General features: G+C 43.2%; 2 long non-coding RNA genes across 5 annotated transcripts in view; both read left to right on the top strand.

Moving 5' to 3' along the window:
* LOC118901246 overlaps window positions 1-12,333 on the top strand; it is a 50,968-nt gene extending 38,635 nt beyond the window's left edge. For 2 of the 3 annotated variants that reach the window (XR_005021312.1, XR_005021310.1), the window contains 3 exons: window positions 1,911-2,007; window positions 2,838-3,090; window positions 12,301-12,333. This is a non-coding gene — a long non-coding RNA (uncharacterized LOC118901246). Of the gene's footprint in view, window positions 1-1,910; window positions 2,008-2,837; window positions 3,091-5,243; window positions 5,328-12,300 lie in introns of those variants that run through there. The other variant, XR_005021311.1, reaches the window with a different exon arrangement.
* Window positions 12,334-12,347: 14 nt separating this feature from the next.
* LOC118901249 lies at window positions 12,348-23,721 on the top strand. Of its 2 annotated transcripts, XR_005021315.1 has the most exons (4): window positions 12,348-12,441; window positions 16,031-16,124; window positions 20,478-20,630; window positions 23,522-23,721. It is a non-coding gene; the product is annotated as an uncharacterized LOC118901249 (long non-coding RNA). The 2 variants fall into 2 exon arrangements; XR_005021316.1 differs by lacking the exon at window positions 16,031-16,124.
* The last annotated feature ends 999 nt before the right edge of the window (window positions 23,722-24,720 follow it).

The raw sequence follows: 24,720 nt of genomic DNA, 5'->3' as shown, positions 1-24,720 counted from the left end.
TCACACAGATGAAGATCTTTGGTGTTGCTTTAACAAGCCTAACCAGATATTTCCAGGGTTAGCATTCACCCATTGATATTTACATTTATTCATTCATTCACTCAACAAGTGTTTATATAGTGCCAGTTATATGTAAAGCATTGTTAAACTGAGATAGAGAGATAAAAGAAAGGAATGAACCTGGGGGGTTGAGGAGGAGAGGCTGGGACTTCTTACAAGAAGAAGAATTCAGTCATTTCTTACCTGTTGCCTCCACCATCAGGTCTTAGTGGAGAGATTCTGCAGCCTGGCCCAGGGCCTTCATGCCCACTGTTTCCAGCTCACAAGATGCAGGGGTGAGCAAACTTGTCCACCGGGGGTACCGGGACACTCAGGATCTGACTGCTTACTCTTCCATCCGGAGAAAAGACAAGTGGAAATAAAGGAAAGAAGGGTGAAATGAAAAACAAAAAGGAAACTAAATTGCTGCTTAAAGTGGATTCCTGTGTTTATTACAAGACTAAGATAATCAGTGACATTTGTGAAGGAGGACTTTTTACAAAGTCAGCCTAGGGACTTCCCTGGCGGTCCAGTGGTTAAGACTCTACAGTCCCAATGCAGGGGCCCCGGGTTCGATCCCTGGTCGGGGAACTAGATCCCCAGGCCCTTGAAGATCTTGCACATGGCAACGAAGATCCCTCATGCACAACTAAGACCCGGTGCAGCCAATTAAATATTTTTAAAAAGCCAGCCTAGGATTTTCCTTTTTAAAAACAGAATAAATACGAAAATGAAAGGCACAGAAAAATGTGTATTATATGGTACATTTGTGTGGAAAATGCATAGATCACCTCTAGAAGAAAACATGCACATAGGAACTAACATTTGAATTCTGTTTAATTCCTACCATCAACAGAAAGGGAGCTTGAGATGAAGTTAAGTTCTAAATAAACAAAGTTAAAATATACTAACACTAAATAAAGCAAAAGAAAACAATAAATTACCATTTTAAACTTATTTTAAACCATTTTAATGTAAAATTTTTAACAAAATTACCATCTTATAAGAATTACAAAGATCTTAAAAATTATAATACCCAATGTTGTTCATGTAATACAGAACAGTGTCAAAAGCTTAAAAGATTATATTAGTAAGAATTTATCCAAAAGAAATTATTTAGCATGTGTGTAAAGATTTAAACATAAGGATGATTATCATAATACACATTTTAGAAACCTGAAAACAGACTAAATAGCAATAGGGAATCGACTAAATAAATGGCATAAATGTGTTGCTATCAGGTTATTAACCATGGCTCATTTATTCTCATAGAAAGCTGTCTCAGGGAAGCCTATTTTGGTTTATGTATAAGAAAGAATCTTCATATGCTATTTGCCTTTCTCTTTCTGACTTACTTCACTTAGTATGATAATCTCTAGGTCCATCCATGTTGCTGCAAATGGCATTATTTTGTTCTTTTTTATGGCTGAGTAGTATTCCATTGTATATATGTACCACATAGAGGATCGACTTCTTAATCCTTGACATTTTAACTTTAATGTTAGGGGTATAATTTAAGGTTGCTCAGCAAAGAGTCTTGGTCAGAAACGCTAACCTGATTGATGAAAAAGGGGGTTCAGGAAAGAGGTAGAAAACTTACTCTATGATGTGCTTCCTGGGACGGAAGCCAGGAGGTTCATGCTTGTGCACCCTGGCTGGTGCTCATATCTAAGAAGGTGTACAATCATATTGGCGGTGGGGTGGGGAAGTGGTAGCAGAAACGCAGACACTTGTTATGTGGACAGAGGGTATCGTGATCATCATCATGTCTGTGAAGTCACACGTCTATGAATCAATTTCTAAATCTTGGCTTCCCTAACAGTCACCCAGGGATCTTGTTTAAAATGCATAATTCTCATCTCTACTTTCAGAGATTCTAATGCAGCAAGTCCGGGGCTGGACCCAAGGAGTCTGGATGTAAGCAGCATCCCAGGGGATCCTGATGCAGTTGGTCCCTGGAGAAATACGGTATTTCTAGCAACATTTCCAGGCACAAGGATCAGGATCTGGCCCCTCGCTAGCCAGGAGCGCTAGGATAGAGTCAGGGTCCCAAGAGGGGCCAGCCTGCGAGGAATTGGGTGGCCACCAAGTCATACCGCATGAGCCAAGGAGATGGGAGGTAGAGGAAAGGGCAGGGGGATTCCAGAGAGCCAGCTTCCTGGACCGTAAGCACAGAAAATGAGGCTCGTCACAGACACTCCCTCTCCCCGCTGGGACTGACAACCGTCTCTCCTAAGGCATGTTCTTTTCCTATGAAATGAGCCAACGTCAAAGACTTGGCGCTCCTGCCAGGTTAGTTTATTCGTCCTTCCGCTCTAAGCTCGCCTGGAGTCTATATTTTCAACACGGAATCTCATAACCATACTTGGCGGGGGTGTGGTTCATAGAGTTAGCAGTAAAAGTAATAATCCAGAAGCAGGCTAACATAGGACTCAGACGGCAAAAACTGGATTATTTGGTGTAAGAAGTTGAAAGCAAGGCGTTCTAAGGCGAGTGATGCATTACTTGGGATAAGTCACCAGAGGGCGCCAGAGCATCCTTCTCCGAAAGAAGTTTCAGTTCAGCAAAACCCTTTAGGCATCAGTTAAACAAAAACACTTGCTCAAAGCGACAGGCTCCACCGAGGTAACCCTAAAGGCAGAAGAGAGTGGACAGGCGGTCCCTGAAAAAGTCTTCTGAGGCATGTAATCTCATTGAAGTAATCCGCTTTACGTTAAAAATTGACATGACTTTCCACGGAATCTCCTGATACATCCTGGTTTGCTTTAATGTAGCACACAACGTTTTACATTTCTTAGGCCCTAAACAGGACGCTCCGGAGGGCGTCGTGCTGGTCTCTGGCACACAGTGGCGGGTCCTGGATTGCTGCAGCCAGAAATCACCGGGGACTGTGAACCCACTTGCCTGCTGTGGACACCTCCTACAAGCCTGATTCGGAACTGGGAACCCTGGGCTGATGACCGCGGAGAGCCCCTATTCCACTGTCTTAGTTTACACAAGGGGAACTGAGGCTCAGAGTCGCACAGGGAGCTGTTCCGAATTACAAATCAGGTTAGTCTTGCAGTGAAACTCCGTTTTTCTAACCCGTGAATTAACCCTCGAGTCCCCAACAGGAATGGGGCTCGGTCCACGGATGGTCTAAAGCCTAAACAAGGATAAGAAAGGGACTGAGATCCTGGAAGTGGAGTTCAGAGTCCAAGAGGGCAGCCTCGTGCAGAGGGTATGCGGGAGTCGACTTTGAGCAAGACTACTCTTCTGCAAAATCCCGTGTAGTGCTGCCACCCTGTGGTCAACTAGGAAATTGAACTCAAACTTTGCCATAATGCTACCTTTTCCCTTAAATGATAATGTTTTGTAAAAGAGCTGGCATTTGCTATATTTCTCTTTTTTCCTAACGCATTTGCTGGGTATTTCCAAGCTCCGTGATCATTAGAGAAATACTAAGGGACAAATAGGAAGAGACATGACAATTTCACAACTGATTACTTTTTTTTTTTTTTTTTAATCTTTTGGCCCCGTGGCATGTGGGATCTTAGTTCCACTGACCAGGGATCGAACCCGAGCCCCCTGCATTGGCAGCACGGAGTCTTAACCACTGGACTGCCAGGGAAGTCCACAACCGATTACTTAGAAATTAAATTTAAAACTTCCATTTTTTCTAGACTCAGCCTTTGTGAGTGTAAAAGATCTGTGGATCTGGAATATTTTATAATATGCATTTGCTATGTAATCACTGACTCACAAAACATTCTGAATTAAAATAATGGCAAACATTTGATATTTACTGTGTGCTGTATCCATATTTTATGTGGATAAAAGTATTTTATAGATGCATAAAGTATCCATACGGACTTCCCTGGTGGCACAGTGGTTAAGAATCCGCCTGCCAATGCTGGGGACACGGGTTCGAGCCCTGGTCCGGGAAGATCCCACATGCCGCGGAGCAAGTAAGCCTGTGTGCTGCAACTACTGAGCCTGCGCTCTAGAGCCAGCGAGCCACAACTACTGAGCCCGCGTGCCACAACTGCTGAAGCCCGCTTGCCTAGAGCCCGTGCTCCACAACAAGAGAAGCCACTGCAATAAGTCCACGCACTGCAACAAAGAGTGGCCCCCACTCGCCGCAACTAGAGAAAGCTCGCACGCAGCAATGAAGACTCAACACACCCCAAAATAAATAAATTACAAAATAAAAAAATAAAGTATCCATACATTATGTGGATTAATTTATTTAAACCTCACAATAACCCCCAAAGGTAAGTGTCATTATTATCCTCATTTCACAGATAAAGAAACTGAGGCATGGAGATATTGAGTAATTTGCTCAAGGTCACACAGCAAACAGATGGTGAATTGGGAGTCCAGCCCATGATGTTTGGCCTAGAAGCCTGTGACCTTAACCACAAGACCAGTGGTTCTCAAAGTGTGGCCCCTAGACCAGCAGCACCATCATTACCTGGAAACTCAATAGAATTGCAAGTTCCTGGGCCCTACCCCAGACCTACCTTTTTTTTTTTTTGGCTGCGTTGAGCCTTTGTTGCTGCACGCGGGCTTTCTCTAGCTGCAGTGAGCGGGGGCTACTCTTTGTTGCAGTGCGAGGGCTTCTCATTGCAGTGGCTTCTCTTATTGCAGAGCACAGCTCTAGGCACATGGGCTTCAGTAGTTGTGGCACACAGGCTCAGTAGTTGTGGCTCGTGGGCTCTAGGGCGCAGGCCCAGTAGTTGTGGCCCACGGGCTTAGTTGCTCCGCGGCATGTGGGATCTTCCTGGACCAGGGCTCGAACCCGCATCCCCTGCATTGGCAGGAGGATTCTTAACCACTGCACCACCAGGGAAGCCAACCCCAGACCTTTTGAACCAGAAATTCTGGCGATGGGAACCAGCAGAGTTTTAACCAGCCCTCCAGAGGATTATGCCACAGGCCAAAGTGTGACAACCACTCACCTAGGCTATGCTACCTCTAATTGTTAGAATATTTAAATAAAAGCAACTCTGTGCCTATACCTACCCTGGAAATCAGTATGGTAGATCATATTACACTGTCGTTTATGTTACTTCATATAATTATGGCATATTCAAAAGACACTTTCCGAGACTTAAAAAAATATATATATATTTTTTGGAACATAGCAATTATATAATTAAGACCCTAAAAAAATTAGCTTCATTTCCCAAACTCATCAAACCACTGGTGACTGTCTTGATTAGGATAACGACCTACTTCTGGAGAGAAGAGCCCCAAGGGCAGAGGGTGTCGGTGGTTCTGAAGAGAAGCAGAGGACACACCCAGGGGTTCAGAGCAGAGGCTGGCAGCAGAGAATAATTCCACTTTTACTCTAAAACAAAACATAAAGTAAATGTTAAAAAGAAGAAATTGCCTGGGCAGCAGATATTTTTTTTCCCCTCAGCTTGACAGCCAGAGAAAGAATGATGGGGCATCCCCGGCAAAAGTAGGGTGACCCTCATTGTAGCAATTTAGTTAAACTGGAACTAACGCTTCCCCAAATTCCCTTCCCTGCACAGTTCCAGGTTGGCATGGGCCGCAAGAGACATCTGGGGTGGAATTTGGAGGGCAGAAGTGAAACAGCAGCCATATTCCTTCTCTGGAGACTGGTTTGGGGTGTGAGGCACCGTCGCAGCCCAAGCTCCTGGCTCAACTCGGTGGTGTGGGCAGCACTGAGCTCACTGCCCCTCCAATCCCCGTGGGAGCCTCCTTCAGCATCTGACTTCCGAGCCAGGTGTGTGGTTAATTCCACAGTGGAGGGCTCTGGCTTTTCCTATAGGACACCCACTCCCTTGAACTTGGAGGCTTTTTGAAAGACACATGTGAGTTCCAGTCTGTCCTTTGGTTCCAGCTTCATGCTTGTGCGTTCCAGTTTGTCCTTGATCTCCCCCACTTCATATCCATCTTCATCTTCACTTCTGGAATACCTGCCCTGGAGACTTCAGGCCCCAGTACATAGGCTGTTTAGCTCACAAAATTATTTAGTGCTTATAATGTTATATATCACTCCTAGTGGTGGTGTTTTTTTCTCTAATTGAACCCTGACTGCTCTATGGGAACAGAGAGGACATCCCATCTGAGAACAGACAATGGACAAGCCAAGAGGAAAAAAAAAAAAAAGATGCTGGAGACTGAAAGTGCCCTGGTTGAGTAAACCAGGGACTGTTAGGGTGACCCAATTTTCAGGGGAAGAAAGATCAAGCAAGATGTGGTAACCCTGACTTTTTGTGACATCCTCAACACAGGGGTGCACAGTCACAATCAGTTTCATGGTTTGGTGGAAGGACGTTAAAATAAGCCTGCCTGGTGTGACCCAGCCCCACCACTTACCAGCTGGGGGACCTTAAGCAAGTTACTTAACTGCTCTTTGTCTCATTTCACGCACATGTAAAATGGAGATGGTAATAGTACACACCTCAGAGGTTGCTGAGAGGCTTGCGTGAATTAACATACATAAAGCACCTTGAATAATCATCGGCATATAATAAGCACTATCTAACTTTCTTCTCTATTTATAGGAGATGTTCATATTCACAGGTAATGCCAGTTCTCCGTGTGTTCCTTGGAGCATACCTCTGCCCTCCTTTCCCTCACTATTTGCTCCAGAAATTCCCCTTGCCTCTCTTGCAAGCATTCTCCTTCTCATCTCCCTCACCTAAAACCCCACCATCAGCCCTTATGGAAGGTGTCTTTTGAGCAGCTTACCAACCCTTCCCTGGGTCTTCTCTGCCCTGACCTCACCTTACAGAAACCAGTTATCAGCCTCTAAAATCCAAGGTGCAAAGAATCCTGTGAGGTCTGAGTGGCCATGGTGGGAGAGCAGCCATGAGAGGCTTTTCCTGCCTGTATCACTAACTTATTGAGCATCTGCTGTATACCATGCAGACCACCAGACCCATTACCTACAGTGCTTCAGTCTTCCCAACAGCACGTTGGGTGATACCATCTCTGTTTCACGGGAGAAGCAGTTGATGTTAAGAGAGGTTAAGTCATTGCCCAGAATCACACAGCTAAAGGGTCATGGGGTCAGGATAGGAAAGCAGGTCCTTGTGGGCTGTGTCCAGAGGTGTGTGCCACAACCATTGCTTCCAATGCTTCCTCTTCCCTCATCCCCTGCTTTGGCCTTGGGCAGAAGCCACCACGTTCAGACAGTGCACAGTCAATTGTCCAGGACAACAAGAAGGGCAGGCAGTTCATCTCAGCCACTTATAAGGTGGGTATTATTGTCCCCATTTCACACGTGCACGAGCTGAGGCAAAGAAAGATTAGGTAAGCCCTGACTGTGCTTTCCTGTTTCCTAACGGGGCATCCCCTCTGGATTACGGGTTTTACTTCTCTCTAAAATGTTCTCAGTCGTTGAGGAGGAACCACAGGGACCACACAGAAATGCTTTGATCTGGTTACTAGGAGCAAAGTTAATTCATTACATACACATGCCTTAGGACAAGAAGACCGGTTTCTCTCAGGAAAGAGGCTGTTTACCTTTTGTTACAAACAGGGACAGAGAACGACTAACACAATGTATGCTGTAACAAACCCCTGAATACAAACCACTCATCTTCAACAATTAGCAACGATTTGTGAATTTTGTTTCATCTATTGCTTGAGACATCCTGAAATTTCACTCATAAATTCTTCAGTATACATCTCTCACTGGAAAGGACCTTTTACGTCGCTAATAAATCACTATGCCATGATTGCATCTAGCAAAAGTCATAGTAAATTAGTAGCATCTAAAAAAAATAAACTAATATTAATAAGATTTTCAATAAATTAATAACATGCAATACTCAAACCCTATTCAAATTTCCTTGATTATCTCAAAAATGGCTTTTTATAGGTTTTTTTTATATGGCTTGCTAAGCCACAAATACAGGCAAAGGATCTGGTTATGACAAACATAATCTCCCTCCCTCCCTCCCTCCCTTCCTTCCTTCCTTCCTTCCTTCCTAAGTATCTGTTGACTGCCTACTATGCCAGATCCTGCTCCAGGCCCTGGCGAAAGGGCTTTTAAAAGCCACAGATTCTGTCCTCAAGGACTAATATGTTACCTGCTCCCTTCCCTGCCCCCCACCTGTACTCCCACGCACAGTCCTAATTTTTTTTTTTCCCCCCTAAGAACTTTCTTTAGGAATTAATTGAGCCCAAATCAGAAACTCCAGTTACCACATTGTTAAATCTCAGGGTCTTTAGACAATTTCTAATACAACGTTTCTCAAACTGGTTTCTCCAGCTATGAGCTTGGGTTACAAATATAGTGAATATGTTCACTATGAAGAATACAGCTGTGTCGGGACTTCCCTGGCAGGGCAGTGGTTAAGGCTCTATGCTTCCACTGCAGGGGGCACAGGTTCAATATCTGGTCGCGGGCCTGAGATCCCACGTGCCGCACAGCTTGGCCACCTATATATACAGCTGTACAGAATAAAGCTAAGAGTGTTAGGCTGGAAAAACATACAGGTTTAGCTCTATAGCTGAATAAAATAATTCTGCCAAAATAAAATCACAAATGCAGGGTGATTAGGTGCAATATTTCTTAAAATGAGGTCTGCGGATCCCAGGATGAGGGATGCAATCTATGGACATATTTCGGGGAGATCATGGTTTCTCCAGTTTGAGAAACCAACATAGGGTAGTGGGTCCCAAAGCTGGCTTTATGTTAGAGTCTTCTGAGGATTTCTGTAAAAATATATGTGCCAGGGCTCCATCTCAAACCTGCTAAATTAGAATTTCTATGAGTGAGGCCAAGGAATCTGAACTGTAACATTCTCTTCAAGTGATTCTGATGACTGGCTAGTTTGAGAAACCATTGATCAAGGAGTTCCTTTACTTTTCTCCACTAATGCATGTTTAAGTCGGTCCTACAATTTCCCAACAAATACTCATCCCCCCACTCCCAGCTTACTTTCCTCTGATTCTGCCTGTTCTGTTGTAGACACTATTGTTGTTGTTTTGGGGGTGCTTTTTTTTTTTTTTTGTATTTTATTATTTTATTTTATTTTTTGGCCACACCGCGCGGCTTGCAAGATCTCAGTTCCCTGACCAGGGATTGAACCTGGGTCATGGCAGTGAAAGCCCAGAATCCTAACCGCTAGGCCACCAGGGAACTCCTGACACTATTGTTGTTGATGTCTTTCTTATACTGAGCTGAGACTCCCTTTCCCTCAAGTCTTACCTAAGGATCCAGTGATACAGAGAGCACATTTAAATCAGAACCTGTAAAATTATTATTAAACAATAACCTTTGTATTATAACCTCTTAAGATACCCTGGCCTCTAAAAGGCTGGTAATTCTTGGAGAACATTTTTTGATAAAAAATATCTCAGACTCAATACATTATGTTATTATATTCAGATTGATTCTTACAGGCTTTCTTTAATTACAGTGATTCATAGACTAGCGTCTGACTAGACTACTAGGAAGTATCCATGACTATCTTCTGAAAATTGGGGGGAAAAGTGTGAAATATATGTGTACAAGGATTGTGTTTGAGGAATGGCATTTGTTAAGCAAGGTAGCTTTTATATTTTTCTCATGATGCATCCTTTGATTTTATTTTCAAGTTATTGAAAATTTTCCAATATTGTTTCCCTCCCTCTCGTCCTTTCTTCCTTCTGTCCTGCTTTCCTGCTGCTGTAGGCTGTGTTTAGTCTTCCCACTATGGGACAGGGAGGGGCTGAGCCCATTTGGATTCTGTTACAGCAATCTAGGGATGATGAGACAAAGGGTCGTGACAATGGGGATGAGCAGAAGAGATGGAAATGGCAGGGAAGGGAAATGCCAGGACCAGACGGCCAAGTGCCTGTTAGGGCAAGGGAGGTGGAGGAGGGAAAATTACTGCGGGGTTTGGAGGGAATAGGGGAGCTACTGGCAGAACTGCTAAGGTCTGAAGGAGCGAATTCTGAGGAGGATAAGATAATACTTTTGGATATGTTGGTTTGAAGAACTGGTGGAAAATGTTGACTAGGCTTTTGTACTGTAGTTCTGAACTTAGCATCATGGTTAGGACAGAGGGAAAGGCTTTAAGCCAAAGTTATAAACCTCCAAGACTGAAATTTAAGGCATCAATGAGAAGGTTGGAGGAGTATGTCAGGGGAAGGTAATCTTTCTCAGAATTTCTAGAATAGCAGAGGGGGCCCATGTCTAGTGATGCAGATTTAGTAATACTTTTTTTTGTTTTTGTTTTTATTGAAGTATAGTTGATTTACAATGCTGTGTTAGTTTCAGGTGTACAGCTGATTCAGATATATATATATATATATTCCATTTCAGATTCTTTTCCCTTACAGGTTACTACAAAATACTGAGTATAGCTCCCTGTGCTGTACAGTAGGTCCTCGTTGTTTATTTTATAAATAGTAGTGTGTATATGTTAATCCCAAACTCCTAATTTATCCTTTCCCTCCCCTCCCCACTGCAATACTTCATTTTCCTGATTTTCTGCTACATTTTCTACATAAATTTACCTTAGAGTTTTACAATAAATTTTATTTTTCCTCAGGATTTATAAATCTTTACTTCCTTTGGGTGTTCTATTTTTTCACTCTAGCTGTTCTCTGGCCAAACTATAAAAGTTGTTCAGTCTGTCTGGCAGCAAGTTCTTTGTCCTTGTAACTATGTTTTTTTTTAAATGGTAAAATACACATGATATGACGTTTACCACCTTAACCATTTTTAGATGTACAGTTCAGTGTCATTAAGTTTACTGACTTCCCTGGTGGTGCAGTGGTTAAGAATCTGCCTGCCAATGCAGGGGAGATGGGTTCGATCCCTGGTCTGGGAAGATCCCACCTGCCGTGGAGCAACTAAGCCCGTGCACCACAACTACTGAGCCTGTGCTCTAGAGCCCGCGAGCCACAACTACTGAGCCCATGTGCCACAACTACTGAAGCCTGTGCGCCTAGAGCCCATGCTCTGCAATAAGAGAAGCCACTACAATGAGAAGCCCACGCACCACAACAAAGAGTAGCCCCTGCTCACTGCAACTAGAGAAAGCCCACACACAGCAACGAAGACCCAACTCAGCCAAAAATAGATAAAAAAATTTATTTTTAAAAAAAGTTTACTGACTTTGTTGTGCTACCATTACTACCATCCATCCTTAGAACACTTTTCATCATGCAAAACTGAAACCTGTACCTATTAAACACTAACTCCCCATTCTCCCCTCCCCTCCAGCCCCTGGCACCCACGATTTAACTTTCTGTATTTCACTTTCTGTGAATGACTCCTAGGAACCTAATGTAAGTGGAATCACACAGTGTTTGTCCTTTTGTGATGGGTTTATTTCACTCAGCATAATGTCCTCAAGGTTCATCCATGTTGTAGCAGGTGTCAGAATTTCCTCTTTTTTTTTTTAAATTTTTATGTATTTAGTTACTTATTTTGGGCTGTGTTGGGTCTTCGTTGCTGCGCGTGGGCTTTCTCTAGTTGCAGCGAGCGGGGGCTACTCTTCGTTGCGGTGCATGGGATTCTTATTGCGGTGGCTTCTCTTGTTGCGGAGCACGGGCTCTAGGCACACAGGCTTCAGTAGTTGTAGCACGCGGGCTCTAGAGCGCAGGCTCAGTACTTGTGGCGAACGGGCTTAGTTGCTCTGCGGCATGTGGGATCTTCCCAGACCAGGGCTCAAACCCATGTCCCCTGCATTGGCAGGCGGATTCTTAACCACTGTGCCACCAGGGAAGCCCCAGAATTTCCTTCCTTTTTAAGGCTGAATAATATTTCATTGTATGTATATACCACATTTTCTTTAACCATTCACCCATCAATGGACACTTGGGTTACTTTCATCTTTTGGCTATTGCAAATAATGCTTCTGTGAACATGAATGTATAAATATCTCTTTGAGATGCTGGTTCATTTATTTTGGGTATATACTGGATCATACAGTAATTCTATGTTTAAGTTTTTGAGGAACTGCCATACTATTTTCCACAGTGGCTGCACCATTTTACATTCTCACCACCAGTACACAAGAATTCCAATTTCTCCACATGCTCACCAGCACTTGTTATTTTCTGTTGTTGTTGTTGTTGTTTTAATAGTAGCCATCCTAATAGGTGTGAGGTGATATCTCATTGTGGTTTTATGTGCATTTCACTAATCATTAGCGATGTTGAGCATCTTTTCATTTACCTGTTGGCCACTTGTATGTCTTTTTTGGATAAATACCTATTCAAGTCCTTTATTCATTTTTAAATCAGGTTGTTTTTTGTTGTTGAGTTGTCCATATAATTCTTCTTTTTTTTTTTTTTTTTCAGCTGCAATGCATGGCATGTGGAACTTCCCCAACCAGGGGCACCAGGGCTTGAACCTGTGCCCCCTGCAGTGGAAGCACCGAGTTTTAACGACTGGACAACCAGGGAAGTCCTGTCCATGTAATTCTTGATGGTTGTGTTTCAGTAAGTAATTTTTGTCCTTGTCCTCCTTTTCTTCTTTTTTTTTTTCAGCAAAGTGTGTAGCTTCTTAGAACTCTGGTGTGTAGTTTCAGTGTTCATTTAGGAATGAAAACAAACAACTGAAAAAAAAAGAATTAAAGCAAAAGAAATGTAGTAGCTTCTGGAATCTGGTGAATTATATATTTCACAAGCAAGTCTTGTGAAAAGGAATCATTTGACTCACGCAAGCTGAAAAGGACAGAGGTAGAGCAGATTCACTAATTTAAATCTTAACACAGGGTTCCAATAAAGTCACCCCGATCCACTTCTTGCTCTGCTGCTTCTGGGTCTGTTCCATTCTGAGACCGCCTTTCCCAGTGTGGTTTTTTTTTTTTTTTTTTAAAGGTCAAGTTTTTTGTTTTTTGTTTTTTAAAATTTATTTATGGCTGTGTTGGGTCTTCGTTTCTGTGCGAGGGCTTTCTCTAGTTGCGGCAAGCGGGGGCCACTCTTCATCGCGGTGCGCGGGCCTTTCACTATCGCGGCCTCTCTTGTTGCGGAGCACAGGCTCCAGACGCATAGGCTCAGTAATTGTGGCTCACGGGCTTAGCTGCTCCGCGGCATGTGGGATCTTCCCGGACCAGGGCTCGAACCCGTGTCCCCTGCATTGGCAGGCAGATTCTCAACCACTGAGCCACCAGGGAAGCCCTCCAGTGTGGTTTTAAATGGCTGCCAACAGCCACCTTCTTCTTTTTCCTCCTCCCTCTCCTGCTCTTCCTCAAGTAAACTTTATTTTGACATAATTACAGATTTATAGAAGCGTTACGAGAATAGCATAGAGGATTTCTGTGTGCCCGTCTGTAAAGGAAAACTCATTTCCTTTGTGTGTCCTACACTCTTCCACTCACACACTCCACCTCTGACACCAAGTGTGTGGTAGTTTTTTCCACACGTTAAGTGAGAGGCCCGCGCACCGCAATTCTGCAACGCCAGCTGGGTGTCCTATAATTTAACTCAATTCTGACACTGCCTGGAGATACTGCCGGATCCCACAGGTTAAGGGCTCAGTCCTATAAGACTGCGCCCCCTTCCTCCCCACCCTCGCCTTTTCAGATGCCAATAGAAATTCCAGGTTGTCACCTGTGCTTCTGACCAACTGGCTATAAATGGGAGGTTCTCACAACCCCTTCCTCAAGTTCAATTACCTTGCTAGAGTGACTCACAGAACTCAGAGAAGTATTTATTTCCATTGACCAGTTTATTATAAAGAATACAAATTTACAGCCAGATGAAGAGGTATACAGGGCAAGGTCTGGAAGTGTCCTGAGGAGAGGAGTTTCTGTCCCCATGGAACTTGGGTGCACCACCTCCCAGTGTGAGGAAGCTTTCACCAACTAGGAAGCTGAGCAAATCTTGTTGTTCAGGAGTTTTTATAGAGCTTAATCTCCACCCTCCCCACCTTCCCAGAGGTTGGTGAGTATGGCTGAAATTTCCAGCCTTCTAATCACTTTGCCTTTCTGGTGACCAGCTCCATCCAGAGGTTATCTTGGGGCCCACCCTAAGTCACCTCATTAACATAAACTCGGGTGTATGTGAGAGGGGCTCCTTATGAATGATCAGACCCTCCTATCACTCAGGGAATGGCAAGGGTTTTAGGAGCTCAGAGCCAGGAACTATGACAAAGACCAAATATATTTCTTATTATACCACACCCCTTAACCAGGTTCCCTAGTTAACTTTTTACCCCATTTGTTTTATCATTCTTTTTCTTGTCCCTTACTTTATACATATACTATCTGCATGTGTATGTGTATAATGTAATTTTTTGGAACCATGGGTAATGAGCTGCAGATGTGATGACTCTTTATCTCTCAATACGTCAGTGTGTATTATCTAGAAACGAGGCTATCAACCACAGTATAGTTATCAAAACACAGTGATAAAAAACAAGACATTAAACTTGATATAATAACTCAGATGTCACTAATTGTCCCAATAACACCTTTTATAGGGGGAAAAAAATCACAGGTTATGAGTTGCGTTCTATTGTCAGTCTCTTTAGATATTGCTGAATTCTCCTCCATAAGGTTGTAACATTTTACATTCCCCGCCCGGAATGTATTATAGGAGTAGCTCTATTCTTATTCACATCCAATGAGAAAAAATAGGTCCAGGTCGCCCACCAATAAACTCAATTTCTTGGAATTGAATCTTTTATGCCCTGATTGGTCTGATTTGATTCATGTGTTCTTCTCTGAACCGATTACTGTTGCCAGGAGACATAGGCTTGCTCATCAGCTTACCCTGGGTCACGTACTTCTTCCCAGGAGCCAGAGTGGATTCAGGTTCACCTGAAGCATGTGGGCTCAGAGTATGGGGTAGGGGGTGGTTCCCCAAGGCAAAATCAGGGAACTATTACTACAGAGTAGAGCTAGGTAAAAACAACAGCAACAACAAATATCCAATAGACTCTCCCCTTAACGGATATCCAACCTACACATATGCACCAAAACAACAAATGTCTACTGAGCTTGGCAAAAGAAAAACAGATATATCAAAACTAGAGCATAGGTAGACTCCAACCTCATTTTTCATTTTCATGCACTAAATATTTTAATCTCTCTTCTTTTGTTCATAGCGCAGAGATATTTTGATCTAGGTACTGCCTCTGTTTAATTTTATTTTGTTTTTCAATTTAATTAATCACAACAGCTCTAGGTAGCAGCAGGAAACAGCATATCGTATGGTCACGCCGCTCAAGAGGGCTGTCCTCTTGCTCTCTATACAACCCCTGCCTGACCAGGGCCTGCCTCACCTACACCTACTCATATGACTGACCTTCCTACTTGCCCCCGGCTCCAGCTGGTGATTGTTCTTATCAAAGGGGCGGTAAGGGGCGTGCCTCTCTGCTGGTTTCCCTGGTAACCAGTGAGCCCATCTGATGTCAATTCCCCTATAACTGGGAATCTCCCCTTCCCCAGGGAGTAAAGGCTGCCGCTGAGTCCTGCCCACCGGGTACACGGTGGGGTGTCACTCCAGGACCTTGCTTCAGACATGTAAACTCCCCATCCATTAAACCATTGATGTCTCTGTTGCTGACTTGGGACTCTTTCTTTGGTCTTTTTTTTTGGCCACTGTGGCATGGCTTGCTGGATCTTAGTTCCCCGACCAGGGATTAAACCCGGGCCCCCAGCAGTGGAAGCGTGGAGTTCTAACCACTGGACTACCAGGGAAGTCCCTCTTCCTTCAGTCTTAACGCTGGGCAAGTGCAGGCCTTGCAAGCCTGCGGGGTGCAGCCCAATACATATTCATCCTACTTTTGAAAAGCATGTCCTAAAAAATAAAAGTATGTCCTTGAAATCATTTTACAAAGCGTTAAGCAAAAAACTTAAAGCCAGGGTTTTTTTGTTCCAAGCCACAGGACTTCCGAAATCGTGATCTTTTTAAAATAACTTAGGTGCTACTTTCCTCTCAGTTTGTCACAAAAAGAAAATCTTAAGAAGTTTCATTGTTAGAATGTTTATTTTTTTTGTTTTTTTTTCTTCTTTATTTTTTTTTTTCTAGAATGTTTGTTTTTTCCTGCCTTTTCAAATGACAGAGTTTTCATCTTTCATAGAAATCGGAGGGCTTGCCGTGTAGGGTGATGATTTGTTGCTGTCCCATGTTTCTTCTCAAGCTCATTTTTCTTCGGATTGTAAAGCTTCTGAATGGTCAGTTGCTGTCACAACAGATCTTCAGTCTTGTTTCCGTGCTCTCAGTCCTGTCTCCGGGCAGTTGCTTTTTTAAAATTTATTTATCCATTTATTTATTTATTTTTGGCTGCACTGGGTCTTCGTTGCTGTGCGCGGGCTTCTCATTGCGGTGGCTTCTCTTGTTACGGAGCACGGGCTCTAGGCGCACAGGCTTCAGTAGTTGTGGCACGCAGCATCAGTAGTTGTGGCTCGCGGGCTCTAGAGTGCAGGCTCAGTAGTTGTGGTGCACGGGCTTAGTTGCTCCTCGGCATGTGGGATCTTCCCGGACCAGGGCTCGATCCCGTGTTCCCTGCATTAGCAGGTGGATTCTTAACCACTGCGCCACCAGGGAAGTCCTCCTGGGCAGTTTCTTGAAGCCCAGTAACATTAGCTCTGTCAGATGTGTCTGTACCAGGATAAACTGATTTCTTGTTTTAGATCCAAAGAGTATTTGGAAAAGTATTTTCTGAACCTAATTGTTTAGTGTACTTTCAAGCACACACATTTTATTCCCCTAGTCACTGAACCTCAAAAAGTCCTACTATTCCTTGATATAGGAATGTACTCCTTTTTATTTTCTGTAGTAAACTTTTTACATTCCACTGAGCAGATACCAGAAATGCCTTAAAAAAAAAAAAAAGAATTGCATTGAAATGTCTCTCTCCATTTTTAATCAACAACTAATCAACAACTAGACTAATAATAAACAAAGGAAACCCTGCCTGCATCTTCATGTAGGTTTAAAGGAGGAAAATGCAGGAAAGTGTTTTTGGAAAGCATTGAAGGATGCAGGGAAGAGGAAAGAGCCCTCAGAGATGGAGGCAGGACATCCGGGTCCTAATCTAGCTGTGTGACCACAGCCAAGTTGCTTATACTTTCTGGGAGTTAGACTATGATATCCAAGAAAAAATTTTCAGAATTTAATACAAAAGTCATAATTCTCCCCGAAGTGACAGTGACAGTCTTCCTGAGAGAACCACCCTAAGTTTGTAATCTCACAATTCAGATTTCCAGATAGAAGTCATTTGTATAAATTTCCCTAATGTAATGATAAAACCTGTCCTTTCATGTGGATACTTCTATCTATTTATTTATTTTTTGTTTGTTTGTTTTCCTATACTTCTATTTATTTGAGTGGGGAAGGGAAGAGGGCATATTCCTAGTGAACATGCTGTCTTCACTCAGCACATGGTAAACATGAGGCAATCTGTTTAAAAGACAAACTACAGGGGCTTCCCTGGTGGCACAGTGGTTAAGAATCCGTCTGCCAATGCAGGGGACACAGGTTCGAGCCCTGGTCCGGGAAGATCCCACATGCCGCGGAGCAACTAAGCCCGTGCGCCACAACTACTGGGCCTGTGCTCTAGAGCCCACGAGCCACAACTACTGAGCCCGCATGCCTAGAGCCTGTGCTCTGCAACAAGAGAAACCACTGCACTGAGAAGTCTGTGCACCACAACGAAGAGTAGCCCCCGCTCGCTGCAACTAGAGAAAAGCCTGCGCAGCAGCGAAGACCCAATGCAGCCAAAAATAAATAAATAAAATAGATAAATTTAAAAAAAAAAAACTACAGAAGACACCACGTCTTTACAAAAGGAGGAAAAGGCAGATGAGTTATTCCTTTACAAACACTGTTCTGACTTCTAATTGGGAGGGCATGGGAAGATCACTTGAGGCTCTTGAGTGATGCTGGCTAGTTCTCCAGAAAATTCCTTACCCTAAAGCAAACAGCAATTATGTCTTGAAACCCATTTTTTGGCCTACATTCTACATCTGTAAAATTGGATTAAAATGTGGAAGAATTTTGAAATAGAAACAGAATGAGACAAAGTAGTCTCTAAAACCTCTTTAAAAAAACAAGTGGTCAAAATTAGTTTCTAGAATTCCAGTCAGCAACTCTGGATGTTCTTATTACAAACTAGAGGAGTTGTTTTGATAAATGACCTCCATGTCTGAAAGCTTTGCCTCCAGTTCTTCTAATTAAAAAAAAATTCTACAATGTATGTTCATTATTTTTAAGGCAAACAATATCTCCAGTTTCCTCTGTTACTATCACTTAGTCTAGAAACTACACTTAGTTACACATGACCCCATATCCCTCCAAATATAAAAGTAAAATAATTTAACTACCAGGAAATGTCTTAGGAGGAATTCTTATTAGAGAATATTTATTCACTCGTTTGAATGTTCATTAAGAGCATTCTGGGCATGTAGTAATGAACCAAAATAAAGGCTCTGATCTCATGAAGCTGGATTCTGATGAGGAGAGACCTATAGTTTAAAAATACATAACATCTACTAAAGATAAGGGCTACAAAGAAAAACAAAGCATCTGAAAGACGCAGAACAGGTCAGGAGGCATCTGTGTCATTTAGGTAGGGTGGTCCAGGAAGACCTCTCTGATAAGGTGAGATCTGAGCAGAGACTTAAGTAAAGTGAAAGCATGAAACGTGAGGTTACCTAGTGCAGGAGTTTGCAAACTTTTTCTGTAAGGGGCCAGACAATAATGATTTTTGGCTTTGCAGGCCATACAGTTTCTGTTGCAACTCTTTCAGCTTTGCCCTTGGGGCAAGAAAGCAGCCACAGACAACATAAATGAATGGGTGAGGCTGTGTTCCACCAACCCCTTATCTATGGACAGTGAAATCTGCATTTCATGTACTTTTCATGTGTCACAAAATATTATTTTTCTTTTGATTTTTTTCTAACCATTTTAAAATGTAAAAAACATTCTTAGCTCAGAGGCGGTACAAATATAGGCTGTGGGCTATGTTTGTTGACCTCTGATCTCTGATCCCTGATCTCCAGTAAACACATTCCAAGAGAGGGAACAGTTAGACCCTGAGTCAGGAGCAGCAGGCAGGACTTGCTGATAGAAAGCAAAGGAAGTGTGTCAGCTTCTAACTTTTCTTCCTGACCAAAAATCTGTTCTATTTTGAGCTCCCTGTAGAAGACAGACACCACATTTCAGAGGAGTGAATGAATCTGGAAAAATTTCTTAGAGGAAGTAGGTTTTGAACTGGTCTGGCTTTGAAAAACAAACAAGGGTCCAACAGATGGGCCTGGACATGGAGAGAGAAAGTATTCTAGTTAAAGGAAAAACCTAAATAAAGGCCTGAAAGTGTAATAGGGAAGAACCTTTGTATTCTATTACAAGTTAATCACCAAAGGGATGTTGCCTATAAGCTTAAATTACACATAATGACCCATCTCTGGGACCCCTGCCTCCCAGGTAATGAGCATTAAGCTAAAACACCTTTGTTTAGCTATAGGAAACATCCTGACCATGCAAACCTATGAATGATTGCAGGAAGGAAGAAATTAACATATTCCTTCTGGAGGCTGATGGGAACCAGGAAATGTTTGACTTTACTCCCTCCCCTCTTAGTATAAAAGAAGCCTGAATGCTAACTCGGACAAGATGGTTCTTTGGGACACAAGTCCACCATCTTCTCTGTCTGCTGGCTTTCCTAATGAAGTCGCTATTCCTGCCCCAACACCTCGTCTCTCAATTTATTGGCCTATTGTGCCGAGAGAAGTGTGAGCTTGGACTCAGCGAGGAAAGTAGCAAAGTAACATGTGAGTTATAGGCCCCTGTGGTCCTACTCCAAGTGCTGTTTGTGTTGCATACCCTGATATCTTGACATGAAAGCCTGTAGATCGGGGTCCCCACCCCCGGGCCGTGGACTGGTACCAGTCCATAGCCTGGTAGGAACCGGGCTGCACAGCAGGAGGCGAGTGGTGGACGAGTAAGTGAAGCTTCATCTGCCGCTCCCCATCACTCCCCATTGCTCACATTACCTCCTGAACCATCCCCGCCGACCCTCCAGCCGGCCGTGGAAAAATTGTCTTCTAAGAAACCGGTCCCTGGTGCCAAAAAGGTTGGGGACCGCTGCTGTAAATGCTGGTTCTCAAATTCTAGCCTGCATCAGAAACCTGGGGGAGCTTGTTAAAACCAAGTGTCAGGTCCCACCCCCAGGGTTTCTGATGAGGCAGGTCTAGGGCAGAGCCTGAAGATGTGCTTTCCTAGTAAGTTCCCAGGTGATTCTGATGCTGCTGGTCCTAGGACCCCACTTGGAAAACCACGGCCCTACAGGGGTGTCTGCTACAGAGGAAGGATGGGGTCTAGCAATCTGCTACTGAGCTGACCTTCAGAATGGGGTAGTACCTGAGAATGTTACCTGAGACCAGCTATAAAATAAAAAAGTAGTGCCAAGCCCATAGTAGACTTTCTTGTGCATGAATTCCCTTCCTCTCCTGCCTTCTTTCCTGCAACTATCCAGAAGGGCTTAAAATTTGTAAACATGCTTCATGTGGTACTTCTGCTTCCAGATTTTAAAAAAAGTCATAGACACGTTTGGCCATCAACAACAAACAAAGCAATAACATGGAATGGCACGCAGCCCACAACACACTCAGGGAATCCTAGGGTGTCACCGAAGAGAGACAAAGGAAATTGGAGACCTTTTGGAACTGACTCTCACAGTGAGTTTGTGTGTCTTTCTCACAAATTAAATTCTCCGGCAGCTAAGAATATCGTAATGAAACTCCTATTTACACATACTATTGATTCTTTTGTCTTAACCACCTTTTTAGAGTGACATCTAGGTGAAACTGAGTAGCACATACTTCTCTGAAATAATTCACTTGCATCAACTTTCCAATGATTAGCAAAAAAATCGGGAGGAATACAATTGGAACATCAGTATGCTCTGAAAGAAACATGTTTTTAAAAATAGAAAATACCAAAAATAAAAATTCTCCTTTGTACTCCAAAATTAAACAGTGAAAAGTGAGGTAAACACACACACACACATACACATACATTTGGAAGCAGCACTGCAAAAACATTCAAGTTAAAATTGAACTAAAATCTAATTAAGAATATAGAGCAAAAACTCAAAGCTTGAATGATCAGAATAACTTCTGTCTGCTGACCAGCCCTTCTAAGGGATAAGGCCCTGTCTATAGATTCTGTGGCCTAACTGGCTAAGGTTTGTATCACCTGGCCCTGTGCCCACACCCCCCGCTGTGGTTTACTGGGCACTTGGTCCAAGGATGGCCCATCTCAGGCTCCCCAGCAACCTATGACATGGCCTGGCTTGGAACCCTGAGCTGAGCCAATCAGATTGCTCATCCAGGGGTTGGCAATTTGTAAATCAAGGGAGTAAACCGAGGCAGGCTGGGTCAATGGAGGATGAGAACTAAGTAAGAGCTCACTGTGGACCGTGGAGTTGAGGGTCTGAAGAAGCCCGGTTGTAAAGAAAGGAGGACAGACTCACAAGAAAGAAGCAGAGAGTCCATGGGGCTGCTAAGGGAAAAAGGGACAGACTTGTTCTGGATGGTTCTCAAGTCCCAGTGCACATGTATCCTTAGAATCAACTCCCTTTTTCTTGAAATAAGTAACTCATGTGAGTTTCTTTAAAGGGACCTGATGCAAACAGCCGCTGTGTTTCTAATTGCTACCATTGTTTTTAGTTAGGAAAGCAAAGCATTTATTTTAAAACAATCCAGCTTATATACTGGGGGAAAAATGGTTTAGAAGCAGGCATGGATCTAGGTTTGGTGAGGCCTGAAGCTTATACAGATTGGGTGGCCATCTTTAAAAAAAAAGGAATGCCAAATTACCCATAAGAAATAGGTACAGGTCCCTAGAAGGGGTCTGTGCACATGAGGAACCGTAAAGCCAAGCTTCATTAACTTCACGGTATATTCAACTCTGTTTAGAAGTGAGAACCTGATCCTCAGGGGCAATGTGACCTTAGATACTTCTTTCTCCAACAATAACCAAGTTTAATTTAAGTAAAAAGTGCCCCACAAAGACATTATACTATCCTCATGCTTTACTTGAGTGTTCTCAAGCTGTAGCTAATGAACCATTCGTGGGCACGACCAGCATTTGTTATAGGATGAAATAGAGAAGAATAGAGGAGAAAACCGGGCGTATCACATGATAGATGAGTAACTGTTGTCTTGTGAGACTTTTGCTTCAGTTTTACAAATAGATACACCAATGGGTCTCATACTGTTTGGTCTCAGGATCTCTTCACACCCTTAAAATATAGAGAGGGCATCAAAAAGTTGTTGCTTATGTGGGATATTTCTATTGATGTTTACTGTGTTAGAAATTAAAACTGAGAATTCAAAATTTTATTTTAAAATTATGATTGATTTGTTTATTTATTTATTTATTTATTTTTGTGGAAATAAATGTTGTGATCACCCCAAGGAGGCAGGGTGAACCCAACCACTGAGTATCTAGGTGGTGACCACTACCAAGGGTCTCTCTTCTCCTGCTTTGATTTGCTAACTGGTTCTGTTGCCTGCTGGCAGGCATGCATTCTGAGCTGCTGCCTGCTGGCTGGCCAGTGTGCTCTTTGAGCTGTGTTGCTGCCTGCTAGGGAGCTTACACCCTGAGTTGGCTGCTTTATGCTGCATTTGCTGAGTCCGCCCAAGCCTCCGTTACACGTGTAATCAACCTAAGTTGAAAGTTTTGATAATTGATGTTTAAGGCCTGGAGAATGTCATTGAGGCCCTCTTTCAAGTAGCCCTGGGTCATTTGTCTCACAACCTTTGCCAGATGCTACCATGCTGGAAGAGGTCACCCCTCTCCAGACCTCGTGGATACTTGGGGAGCCTTGGGGTCGATACAGTGAATAGCAATGGGAGTTTGAATGGTTTACAGACATCATTACCATCACTATACGTGATGGAGCTCTCTGGAGAGCTGCTGCTTTTTATCCCTTTATGGGGCCATCCCTAACTAAGGACAGGACACAGGGTCAGCACAATTAGCTGGACTTCAGGCAGTCATCTTAGCCCTGAGCCCTAGCCAACAATCAGCTTCAGCTGCACACGTTTACAGATGCGTGGGTTGTTCATTGCCAACAGTCAGCCATCTGGTCCAGCCAAGTGGCAGCAACAATTCCTTATCCAAGGTTGCATCCTTATGGGTCAAAAACTCTAGGAATCTCTTGCTTCACAGATACCCAAAATATAAACCAAGGTCACACATATCTCTGCACCTATGAAAGCCACAATGTGAGGGCTCACCAAGACCCTTCTTATCTCCTTTGCAGTTCTAAATATTATTGATAGCAACCAATGCACACATTTCGCTTTGCAAACTACAGAACACTGGGCTCTTAAGGCATTCAACAGAACTTTCGCCTCCCTAACCAGTCTACAGGCTTCATAGAACACCATAATGGTTTGTTTCTTACAAGTTCAAATTCAATTAAATGAAACATGGGCACATTTCAGTCATCAGTCCAATATCAAGGGTGAATTTTAATAAGGAGTCCGACCCCGTTGTTGCTATTTGAGTGTTGACACCTTCCAGCCTCTGTGCCTAACCTGGCCCTCTCGCCCCACAGCTGAAGCCAGTGACAAAGCTCACGGAGCTACCTCCCTTTGTGCCCAGGAGAAGTTCAGCCCACGCACCATCTGGTCCATATGAGGGAGCCCTCCCTCCAGCCCCACCCCTAACCACCAGAAGACTCCAGTCGCCTCTCCCTGCTTTCTTAAGCTGGTTTTGGACCTTCTTTGGAGCCTGCCCTGCTCTTCCCAGAAAGCCTGATTACATGAGTAATAGAATTCTTCATACCCTCTTGGTGTGTGTGGTGTGTCAGTCTCAAAACCGGAGGCAAATTTTGCTTGTGGGATCCATATACCTCCATGGGGTGACCAGAACAATACCAATAATAAACCCATTTCATGTTAGGTAAAACAATAACACTTTTTTAAAAAAATAAATTTATTTATTTATTTTTGGCTGCGTTGGGTCTTCGTTGCCGCGCGCGGGCTTTCTCTAGTTGCGGCGAGTGGGGGCTACTCTTCGTTGCAGTGCTCAGGCTTCTCATCGCGGTGGCTTCTCTTGTTGCGGAGCACGGGCTCTAGGCGCGTGGGCTTCAGTAGTTGTGGCACGTAGGCTCAGTAGTTGTGGCTCGTGGGCTCTAGAGCACAGGCTCAGTAGTTTTGGTGCACGGGCTTAGTTGCTCCGCGGCATGTGGGATCTTCCCGGACCAGGGCTCGAACCTGTGTCCCCTGCATTGGCAGGCGGATTCTTAACCACTGCGCCACCAGAGAAGTCCCAACACATTTTTAAAAATAAAAAATAATGATCTTCTTCAAAATAGGGAAGCATTTAGTGAGAAGAATGTTGTTTTTTTACATTGAAAATGTTTTATTAAGGTCTAGCCTAATAGGAGAGAGTTTGATTCTCACCTACTTTTTCATTTGTTGCAATGTGTTGTTCTGGTTAAAGTGTTTGAAGAAAATTCATCCTCGCTGTTATATAGTTAGAAAGGGGAAGAAAATTTTGTTTTTAGATGATTATTAGATAATTGTTGCTATTGTGTGATACTACCCCAACGCTTGACAAGTGGTGGTTTCCTAAGTTGCAATGTGTAATCTAAAACTATATCAATGAACTTTTCCTACTCTGCTACATTAAAATCCATCTTGCACTTTAAATAGATATTTTACCCATGCTTGGTTTTTTAACATCATGGATTGATCATTTGGGAAATATTGACTAACTGAGTTATACAAGTCTTATAAAAGTTAACACACT

The sequence above is a fragment of the Balaenoptera musculus genome, chromosome 9 (genome assembly GCF_009873245.2).
Source record: "Balaenoptera musculus isolate JJ_BM4_2016_0621 chromosome 9, mBalMus1.pri.v3, whole genome shotgun sequence".
Taxonomy (NCBI): Eukaryota; Metazoa; Chordata; class Mammalia; order Artiodactyla; family Balaenopteridae; genus Balaenoptera; species Balaenoptera musculus.
This window is presented reverse-complemented; position numbering and strand designations above follow the sequence as displayed.